Source organism: Lycium barbarum, chromosome 4 (assembly GCF_019175385.1).
Source record: "Lycium barbarum isolate Lr01 chromosome 4, ASM1917538v2, whole genome shotgun sequence".
NCBI classification, from domain to species: domain Eukaryota; kingdom Viridiplantae; phylum Streptophyta; class Magnoliopsida; order Solanales; family Solanaceae; genus Lycium; species Lycium barbarum.
This window is the reverse complement of record NC_083340.1, coordinates 105,123,037-105,135,777: the sequence shown is the minus strand read 5'-3', so window position 1 is coordinate 105,135,777 and position 12,741 is coordinate 105,123,037.

The window sequence follows — 12,741 nt, the reverse complement described above, 5'->3', positions numbered from 1 at the left end:
GCTTTTGAACTTCTCTATCCAAGATGGCTATCGGCTTCTCCACATATGACAAATTCTGATCAAATAGAACCAAATCCCACTGAATGATATAAGAACCGTCTGAATAGTATTTCTTCAGTGTGTATACGTGAAACACTGGGTGAACACCCGAAAAACCTAGAGGTCATGCCAACTCACCTCTTCCACACGACAAAGTATCTCAAATGGACCAATGAACCTAGGTCTAAGCTTTTCCTTCTCCTAAATCCCATCACACCCTTTATGGGCGAATCCTTCAATAGAACCTGCTTCCCAACCATGAACTCTAGATCTCGGACCTTCTGGTCAGCATACTCATTTTGCCTACTCTGAGCCGCTAGAAGCTTTTCCTAAATCAACTTCAACTTATCCAATGACTCCCTCAAAACATTTGTGCCCCAAGGTCTCACCTCAAAAGCGTCAAACCAGCCAATCGGAGATCAGTATCTCTTCCCATAAAAGCCTCGAATGGAGCTATGTCGATATTCATATGATAACTATTCTTCGGAAGACCAATAACAAAATTCATGGCTATCATTTCCCACATCCACTATAGAATGGGCATCCTCTTAAGCGTACCCCCCAGTCTCTGGTTCTTATATTCAACCTACTGGCAATTCAAACACTGAGAAACGAACTCAATAATATCAGGCTTCGTCCTACCCAACCAATAGTGTTGGCTCAAATCATGACACATTTTTGTAACACCAGAATGAATAGAATATCTAGAACCGTGACCCTCCTCTAAAGTCAACTTGACAAGCCACCAACTCGAGGAACACAAACACGACCCTTAATCCTCAAAAACCCCTTCACTATCCAGACTCTCCTCCTTAGCCTCTCCACTCAACACTTTATCACGGATCTTGCACAACTTAGCATCATCGAACTGCTTTGCCTTAATCTAACCCAGAAGTGACGACCCCACCTCAAGACAAGCCAAAGTTTGAACATCCCTAGCCAAAAGCCTCACCTTAGATACCAATCAGGCCAAACTACCTATACTTACCACCTTATGGATCAAGGCATCTGCCACCATATTGGCCTTGCCCGGATGATACAAAATGGTCAAACCATAGTCCTTAGGTAACTCCATCCATCTATGATGTCTGGAGTTCAAATCCCTCTGATTGAACACATGCTGAAGGCTAAGGTGATTGGTAAAAAACTCACAATAAACCCATACTAGTAGTGCCTCCATATCTTCAAAGCAAAAACTACCGCTGCCAACTCCAAGTCATGGGTAGGATAGTTCTTCTCATGACATTTAATTGCCTCGAAGCATAGACAATAACCTTACTATCCTGCATCAGAACACAACCGAAACCTATATGCGAAGCATCAAAATACACGGTGAAATCCTTCCCCTCAACTGGTAGAGATAGAATGGGAGCCGAAGTCAACACAATCTTGAGCTTTTGAAAGCTCTCTTCACACTCATCAGACCACTGAAAGGGTACATTCTTCTGAGTCAGACGAGTCAAATGGGAAGTTATTGAAGAAAAGCCCTTCACAAACTGACGATAATAACTGGCGAGACCCATAAAGCTCCAGATCTCGGTCACTGAAGTGGGTCTAGCCTAATCTCGGACTACCTCAATCTTCTTGGTATCCACCATAATCCTGTCCTTAGACACAACATGTCCTAACAATGATACTAAATCGAGCCAAAACTCACATTTAGAAAACTTAGCATAAAGCTCCTTTTCCTTCAACAATCCAATTACAATCCTTAAATGTTTCTCATGATATTCCTTATTGCGTGAATACACCATAATATTATCAATGAAGACTATGATGAAGGAATCCAAGTAAGGCTTGAAAATGCCATTCATCAAGTCCATAAAAGTTGTCGGGGCATTGGTAAGCCCAAAAGATATAACAAGGAACTCGTAATGACTATAACGAGTCCTAAATGCCGTCTTAGGAATATCCTCGACCCTGATCTTCAACTGGTGATAGCCCGACCTCAAATGAATCTTGAAAAACACGGAAGCTCCCTGAAGGTGGTCAAAGAGATCATCAATGCGAGGAATATGATAATTATTTCGAATGGTGACCTTCTTCAACTAGCGATAATCAATACACATCCGCATCAACCCATCTTTCTTCTTCACAAAAAACACGGGAGCGCCTCAAGAGGAGACACTCGGTCTAATGAAACCCTTACTAAGAAGATCCTGCAATTGTTTCTTCAACTCTCTCAACTCAGCTGGTGCCATCCGATATGGCAGAATAGAAAGAGGACGAGTTCCCAGCTCTAGATCAATGCAGAAATTGATATCACGATCGAAAATACCTCTACGAACTCGCTCACTACAGGAAAAGACTCAAGTGATAGAGTGTCAGCACTGGTATACGAATATGGATCAAGTAGGCCAAACATCCCCTATTCACTAACTTCTTGGCTCAAAAGAATGAAATGATCTTCTTCGAAGAGAGACTAGAAGTACCCTTCCACTCAAGTCTAAGAATACCCGGCATAGCTAGTGTGACTGTCTTGGCGTGACAGTCCAAAATCGCATGATAGGGAGAAAACAAACGCATACCCAAGATAACATCAAAATCTACCATATCAAGAATCACCAAGTCTATCCACGTACCATAACCCATAAACGTAACCGTACAAGTCCAGTAGACTCGATCTACCACAACAGAATCTCCGACCGGAGTAGATACATAAATAGGCACGTCAAGTAGATCACAAATAATATCCAACCCAATATACAAATATGTAGACACATAAGAGAAAATAGAACACAGGTCGAATAACACTGAAGCCACCCGGTGACAGACTGAGATATTACCTGTGATAGTTGCATCGGATGCCTCGGCCTCTGGCCGGCCAGGAAATGTGTAGTAATAAACCCGTCTGCCATAAGCCTGCGAACCTCCAGGACCACTTTGACCCGACCGTGCTCCACCCCTACCGGGCTGATATCCACCCCTGCCTGATTTGGATCCTCCTCTACTAGGGAGGGTGCCATCTCTACCAGATGTGTGGCCACCCCACCTGGGTTGTGCAATGCCTCTACCATAAGATCCACCCCCTCTAGGAGATAAAGCTGGAGCCTTGGGGTCTGATATTGAGTACTCTGACCACTCTGTCTGAGTTGGGGACAATTCATCTTGAAATGCCCTGGCTCTCCACACTCATAACATACCCTATCCAACACAGGCCGCTGAACAGAAGCTAAAGAACCCAAATACCCACCACGCTCATACGATCTGGAGTACGAATCCATTGGTTGCTCTAAAGAATAATGATTGGGCCCTGAAGACCCTCCAACAGATGTCTGCAAGGCCGATTGAATTGGGTAACCAGAATTGATCTGGGAACTTTGCCCATATTGGCCCTGCCATTTGGAGAATGAACCACTGAAGCTGCCCCCCTTGCGGGCCTTCTTATCATCACCCTTACCAAAGTTATCCTGTCTCACTGACTCAACTGTAATGACATGATGGACTACCTCGTGGAACGAAGCCCTTATAGATACTAACTGAAGAGCTGATAACTTTAAAACAGTGTTCAACCCCTTGACGAACCTCCTCACTCTCTCTGCATCTGTAGGTAGCAACTGAAGCGCATATCTGGACAAGGAGTGAAACCGAGCATCATACTCGGCAACCGATGAATCTATCTACTCAATACTACTGAACTTATCATGCCTCCTATCTCTCAAAGTACGCGGAACGTACTTCTCTAAAAAGATCTGATAAAACCGAGTCCATCTCAATAGAGGCAATCCAGCTGATCTGCACTTAACGTACGCTCTCCGCCATAGCTTGACATCACCCAATAATTGAAAATTCATAAACTTAACACCGTGGCACTCTACCGGCCCCATCTTGTGGAGGCTCTCATGCCAGTCGATGCTAAACTCATAGGCATCCTTCTGCTGGGTGCCGTAGAAAATGAGAGGCTTTATTTTGATGAACCTCCAAAACAAATCATACTCCTCACAGGTCATCACTGGGCCTGCCATGGACCTAGGGAAAAGGTCTACTCCCGGAATCTCATTTATACATAAGGCCATAGCCACAACAGGATGTGCTCCTGGAGCATGGATCCTATCTGGAATCTGCTTAGCTAATCTCACGCCCTGACTATTTGGTGTAACCGGTAACACACCTGCCCGAGTCAATCCCTCAAGCAGGTTCAGCAAACGAACCAAAGCATCGGATAACACTGGAGTAGGTATAATATCAGGTTGAGCTGGTGTTGGTCCCAACTTGTCCTCCTCATCATGACTCGCCTTTGGCTCGGAAGAGACTGATCTGCCATCGGCCTGTCCAGTCACGGGTGCCCTGCCCCTAGCTGATGTTTCCTCTCTGCCTCTGCCATGTCCACGGCCTCTAGCCTGGCCCCTACTACGTGCTACGGCCCCAGCGGCCGGCACTAGTGCCTCATCAACTGCTGCTCTAGCACGAGTCCTAACCATCTGTGAGAGAATAGAAGGAGAAATCAGATACCAATTTGAACCAACTAGATACCAATTAGAAAGAAAGAATTGGATTTTCCCTAGTGTCCTATAGCCTCTCGAAGATAACTACAGACGTCTCATATTCTTAAACAGGTGAGATCAGTAAACCTAGGGCTCTGATACCAACTTGTCTCTAAAATACCGTCGTGATGGCACCTACACTAACCTTCCTAGTAGGCGAAGCATCCCCTTAATTCATTAGTTATTCAATTAGGAAAATACTTAAATATCATGATCAAATAATGATAAGTTTAAGTCAATACCATAAATATAAAGTGCAGAAAATACTAAGTCATAATACAATCCCCAGAAATGAAGTCACCGTACAAGAACTACTAACCAATGATGTCTAAGAATAATACATATGTCTGAAATACAATAAAAAAGTCTAATGGAATAGTAGTAGATAAATAGAAGGAACTCCAGGGCTGCATGGTAGATAGGTTGCTCATCCTCGGGATCCTGGTAACAAATAGCCACAAGTCTAGAATCGGGGTCTGGAAGAAGGACCTGCCTCACAATCTGCACTCAGGAGTGCAACAAGAGTACTATCAGTCCACACACGTACTAGTAAGCATCGTAGGCCAAATACGATTAGCTCACACATATAAGCACAAAATCAACAAGATAAATAGATAGGTACAATAACCACTCAAATCACAGAAGATCTCACAACTGAATCATAGCCTAAGGTGGAGTACACACAAGTATGCCAAGTTTCCAATATTATCTCAAAGTATCCACAATCACAAATTCACCCAACAAATTCAGTCAATCGGTGTAAATTGTGATGATGATAGATGCAATGCAATGAAATGGACATCATGCAATGCAATGCCCAGTATTTCAACCTATACACAGATGCTTCAGATAGAATAGCGACATCTCGACAGTCATGGCCCATGTAGGACCCGGGTTGTCCATTTACCCGTCACTCTGCACAAAGCCAAGAAGAGACTTTCATAAACTAGCCACTTCGTACAAAGCCTAGAAATGATTTTCATAAAACTAGCCGCTCCGCACAAAGCATAGATGTGACTTTCATCTTTCACTTCCTATTATATATTTCCAAAGTCTTTTTCCATCAATTGTTCCACGATCCTTTCATCGCGCTATTTTCCACAACATTTCTATCATGCATTAATGTATGAATGCAAGAATAAGAAATCAATGCAATCAATGCCAATGAATATGCTATGGAGATCACAAAGCACCAAAAGCTATATCAGGTCTTGCATAAATAACAACAACCATGAAAACGGAATCAACATAGAGTTTCAATCATCACAGTAAATCTATCACCCCACATCACTCAGATCATATCAACAAGTGCACCATATGTCACAATGCATAAAGTAACGGCAAAAGCCCACATAATCAGAAGTCATACCAACCTAAGAGTATATTCATCCCAACATCGTGTCTGAAGGCCTATTCATGCTTTCTCCCGTCAATTCTATGCATACACACATTTCACTAATCAAAGTCTAACTAAAGTAAGCCCTAACCTACCTCAATTGCCGAAAAGTATCCACGAACTACTCCACCTAATCCTTCTAATTCTGAAGTGCCTCAGAACGATCAATGTTTAATAATATCAATGCTAAGTAAGTAAATAACCAAAACAAAGGCAACTAATCGGAAGAAGAGTCGGGTGGAAAAGTTAACCCAAATATCCCTAACGAATAACAAGGGCAAAATCAAAAATTAAGGGTGAAATTACACTACCCATAGTCCAATTGGTCACAAATCACGAGGACAAAATGGGAAATTAAGGGTGAAATTACACTACCTATAGTCCAATTTGTCATTATCCTTAATTTCAGGGAGTTCTAACCACAATTTGTTCCTCAATTTCATCAACTACCCCAAAATACCCAATTTGGAAAGGAACCCTAATTTAGTAAATTGAATTCTTGAAGCAAAGGGAGATTTCAGCCTAGAATCTAATTATCTCATGATTAGATAGTAGAAAATAGTGATTAACTCAATAAATACTCAATTAGATAAAAGGTTTTTTATATCAAAGTCTAGGTTTCCATACCCATCTTCCCCGTAGTTCATAAACATCATAGATGCCAATAATGAAAAATAGACTACTAGACTGAGGCACAAGGACTTACCGCCAGATGATTCCACCAACAAATCTTCAGAAATCACCCACAATGCTCCTTCGGACTGGGTTTTTGGTGAATGGGAATAATGATTCGAAGTTGGGAAAGAAATAAGGCTTCTGATTCAACGATCATCGCTGCAGCGAAGGGAATCTCACTTTCGCGATTTCGCCTAGCGGATACTCATTTGGTGGGACGGACTATATTAAATGACTAGGATTTCAACTCCTGCGGGCCAAGTCCCGCTTGGAAGGACCCGCAGGCGAATCCATTTCGCTGGGGCGAGACATCAGAAATAAGAAAAACTCTGGTTTCGCCAACCCAACATACCGACATCCATCCGAGACCTCTTGATTACAAACCAAACATGTAGACACAAATAAAAATATGTTACGAACCCTTCTATGACCTCAACCAAGTACTCAAAACGCACTCGAAAGCCTCGAGAATCGAACCTTCCACCCCACCAAGTCATACGCGACTCTCTAGATCTCACAGAATTGACAGAATTTTGAAAAAGGTCCATTTACCCAAAAGTCAACTATTGGTCAAACGCTTTCATTTAAGGGTTCTAATTCTTTCAACTTTTACTATAAATACCCGAATACCCCGGAACTGGGTCATCGGGGGTAATATGGTCAAAACGCGTATAACGACCGAGCCAGTCGTTACATATTTAGTTAATGGTCCAACTTCATTGGGCTAGTCCACTAGCTTGGGCTACAAATGATGTTACACCTTGGAATTTTGTGTCGCTCGCATTATGAACATGCCAATGTAAACCTTAAGTGGACATCAAGCCCTTGTAAGGTGAAAAAGGATCACGCCAAATAAAACGAAGGAGCCAATAGGGTCATGCCACATGTCAAAATGACATGCCATGCTTAGTCAAATCAAAGGCCAATGAGAATGCACCACCTGTACAAGTGTGACATGCTTCGAACAATCAAATATTGTCGTGTCAGCTTCAATATGATTTATCGAAATGAGTGCGTCCTTATAACAACTTCTCCATCCTACAACTATAAATAGGGGTCTCATAATTCAGAAAAGGGACCAGAATGAAAAAAAAAAAAAAAAACCAGAGGAAGCTCGTGGATTAAACCTACAAGTTTCTACAAGCTGCAAGCGTTCAAGGTTTCCTCTATAAGTTTCTAATACCAGATGATCAAGAACGAAGGCAAATAAAATAGCAAGGCAGTCAAGATCAAAGTCAATGAAGCTAAATTGAATACCAAGGCATTCAAGATCAAATTCACTTTTTCATCTGAGAATTATTATTCATGGCAGCCATCAAAGTGTTCGTGACAAATCAATTCAAGTCAAAATCAAATGCATATTCAATATCAAGCTTGAGGCCCTTGAATTCAAATACAAGTTCAATATCAAGACCACCAGATTCAAGATCAAGCTTCAAGCCATTCAATTCAAGTACAAGTCCAGATCAAATCCATCAAGGTCAAGATCAAGCTCAAAAGCCCTTGAATTTATTATCGAAAAGAAGAATAAGAGGATTCATAGAGATTGTAACACTTATATTTGAAATCAAATAGAACGATTGTTGCGATTTTTTCCTGTCTTGATTATTATTTTCTCAACGCGAATTTTATTATCCACGGGTGCATTTGTAGACACGTAAATTATACTGGATTCTAGATAAGACTCTACAAGACGAGTCTAACCCATTTTCAAACTCTAAGGTACGTTAGGGTTTTTTGGAGGTCACTCTATCCTAAACCCTAGTTGACGCCTATATAAGGAACTCATATTCCCTTGAAAAGTCATTTCTAATATCTCATAAACTCATGGATATTCACAAAGATATCAAGACCGATCTCGAAAATCCCAAAAACTTTCCGAGATATTCACAAAGAAAATAATATGTGGCTAGATATTTCTTGACTGTCAAATACTTCAAGAAGATCCACAATATCCTTTCATGAAGTACAAATACACCCCAAGAAAGTTTACATTCAAATCATTCTAAGTTTGACAAATATGCTACTAACGGCCCTTAAATCACGAAGAAAATTTAGAGAGAAGAATCAAGGGTTAAAAAGATTGGTTTTCTCCCAAATATTGATCAATAAAATCTCTTTATATTTATGATTACAATTTATTTTCCACATTGAAAATTTGGTGCAAACAGCAAATTCATTAAAAAGTTTAACCACCAAATAAAAAGTGACTTAGTTTGGTATTTTGTTGGCATGAAGCCGTGTGTGAAGTTTTGATGATTGACAAAGTAAACCCAGAATTTAAAGAAAACCAGGTCTAGATATTTGTGATAATTAACAAAGTAATTGAATAAAGCTAGATAGTAGGTAGAGATAAAGCAGAGGTTCCAGATACAGAAAAAGGCTTGAAAAGCAAGTAGCACAAGATGGTTAAACCAGGTCAATAGAAATGTTCCGCTTCAAAGAAGCTACAGAAAAGAGCATACAAATGTCTCATATTGAAAGCATGTGTGTCAATGCAAAGACAAATGTGATGATGATATCAGAGAGAATGAACAATCTATATACATGATCTATCAAAAAGACCGATGTAGAGCAGAAGATAACTCAGCCACAGAGCAGTTCATTAAAGAATAGAACAAGCATGAAAATATGTTCTATCACAAAGAGTCATTAGGGGTAGTTGATGAATGAATTAGAATTGAAGGAGATCATGAGCAAGCAGAAAAAAGGAACACGACTCAGAACAATTTTGTTTAAACAAAGAGCGTTGCAGACAAAGCATATGAACTGGGTCTGCAGACATGTTACAACAGAGAACAAAAACATGGTCAGAGTCACAGAGATGATATAAGGCTGGCGACATGATTTATGTCATGACCCAACAAGGGGCCGTGACGGGTACCCGGGGCTAACCACCGAGCACCATTCGTTCTACTACTCATCATACTCTTTAAACGTTTTTTATCAAATTCATACTCAAATAGTAAGAAAATGACTTTTCATTTTAGAACACAAATACTTTTATATACATAAGCCTTTCGGTTATCAAAATGATAATATATATATATATATATATATATATATATATATATATATATATATATATATATATATATATATATATATATATATATATATAGTATAATAGCAACCTCGTGAGACCATATAACCCACACTTGCGTATCTACGAGCCTCTACTAGAGTGCTAGACATAGGGACGGGACAGGACCCGGTTGTGCCCAAAATATACATATGTACACAAAAGAATAATCAAAAGCACCTCCGGAATAATTGAGTGCTCTCAAATTAGCTACTGGCTCCTATGAGTCTGGATCAAGCTCACATCCCTGTCAACCTGTGGGCATGAACACAGCGTCCAAAGAAAATGGGCATCAGTACGAACATTGTACTGAGTATGAGAGGCATAAGTAATGAAAATACATCAATAAGATAAAGGAAGCATCAATAAGGAGCAACTATATATGACTGTCACCTATAAAAGAAATAACACATGCTGGCTTACTCATAATCATCATCATATCATGTATGTATAAGTGTACAAGTTGCCCGACCATATAGGTACGGTGTGATAATCATTAGCCTGCGTCCAGGCCTCCCGCGTTCGGGGTACCATATCATGCCACCCACTAGTGGTGTCTGCCCATGCCATATAGACATGGTGTATACGCTGCCCGCCTCAGTGGTGTCAGCCTGGCCATATAGGCGCGGTATGATAATATCATGTACATGTCATAGACTTATCATATTCTCATCATAATATTACCATAACACATGACTGGAAACTTAAGACAATTATACTCTATCGGGGTGACATAAGGTCGTGAACCCCCGATTCCATTATGGATCAATTATAAACATTCTGCCTCATCTCGAAGGAAATATTATATAAGGTGAGTGTGTGCAATGAACAACATCGTTAACTATACAGGAACATTATCTCATAATCTCTAGAATCTTTAGACTTAAACTCATCATCATCATTATTGGGCTCATAATATATCTCTTAGCTCATATAGCTATACATGAACATAGGCTATTAGTTTTCCGGAATGTAGGAGAATCATGAAAAGGAAGGAGAAATGCTATAGGATTCATGCCATAGAAAGAAAGGACTAGCCTCACATACCGTTTCCGTTTAACTATTTTATCGCTTGCTTGTTCTCCTTCAATGCCCACGTTTCTACCTTCAAGAGAATTCGCCTCAACATTAGTTAATCGAATATAAGAACGTGTTACTATTTCTAGGGAAAATTGGACAGCATTTCCTTTGTTTGTACTACTTTCCCCATATCATATTTCAACTCCCAGACGTCAATAATAACATTTATAATATCATCATCAATGACTTTAGTCAAATTCATTATTATCCAATCCCTACAATTTCCTCTCACGATCATCCATAGTCATAATCATACTATAACGTTACATTCATTCTCATCTAATGCTCCTCGCATACTCGTGTTGCACCTCGGAAAATTCCCCGTTGGTACGCAAGTAAACGAACTAGTGATGTGTGCGAGGAGTGCGAGTGTATAATGTTTCATGAGCAATCTGCGTATATGGACGAGAATGATTAGAATGAAAAGTCGAGAAATGTGAAAAGTGGAAAGTTGGCAAAACTGCCCAGTGGTCGTAAAGTGCAAAATACGGACCGTAAAATGGAATACGATCCGTAAAATGGCAGTCGTAAATTGCCATGCAAGGTTTCAACTTTCTGTCCAGCTGAGAGGTGGTAAAATACCACCTGGTGGACGGACCGTAAAGTGATTTACGGCCCGTAAACCATGGTCGTAAATCACCATGCATGCAGCCAAAGTTTCTGGTTCTGCTTAAGGTTAAAGAAGACCACGAGGGACGGTCCGTAAACTGGAATACGGACCGTAAACCTCCATGGACGACCACTGTACACCTCAGCACAGAATTTCAATTCATTAAATATGAGGACCAAGACTTGTTTTATTTCATTTCTACATTACACCACTTCTCTCTAGAATCATCTCTCTACATTTATTTCATAAGTTTTCAAGGATTATAAACAACCAAAAACATAAACAAGTGAAGCAAGTGTAAACAAGCCATTAAATACCATTCAAGTCAAGAAATGCAAATGGAGAAAAACTAGGGTTTTGCTCAAAGTGGAGTATTATTAACCAAAGCTTGTTCCTACAACTTCTAAGGTAAGATTCATGATTTTTACATGATGTTTAAGGTATTGAAGAGTTGAAATACATGGATTGTAGAAAATATGGTCAAGTAGGTCATGAATGATGAATAGTGGCATTTTGAGGAATAGTTTGAAGTGAATCATGAATGTTGTTGTGTTGTGATATGAATGCATTATAAATGGTATTAAGATCATGAACTAGACACTTTAGACGAATGGACAAAGTTGGATGTTATGACCATGAATATGGGTGAATTAGAGGCAAATTAAGGAGTCTAAATAATGTGGATAACGTGAATGACTAATGGCCATTGTTATGATATTAATGAAGGTATAGACGCTAGCATTGGAAGGAAGCGTGCAAGTGTAGAATAGTCCGACGAAAAGGTATGTAAGGCTAACCCTTCTTTCATAAGGCATGGTTCCTTGGCCAAACTCTTAAATCCTCTATATGAGTATGTTGTATTCAAGTGATTGACACTCCGAGCTCATAAGCTCACGACCCTCGATACGTGCTACGAATGTACTACGCACCCCATTGACGAGTAAGCATAAGATAGAGATGTAGCGAAAACGATGATGATAGTGATGACGATGATAATAATAATAATGCTAAAGGTGCCTACGGGCTATTATATTCACATGTGCCTATGAAGAGCTATAATGACACCCCGATCTTATAATGCCGGGTAGAATATATGTATATGGATGTATATATATATATATATATATATATATATATATGTATATGATTACGTAACGCGCGCGCACATCTGCAGATGGTACGGATAACCCTGAAGCCTTGGTAGGGCCAGGTAGAAATAACATTGAGCCTTGGTTGGCCAAGTATGTATGAAACACCGAACCTTATGGTCGGGTACGCTATGTATGTATATAAGTGTATGGCTATGTATATAATATGAATATGAATGTGAAAACACTATGTATATGAATGTGAATAGGGGCATGTATACGAATAC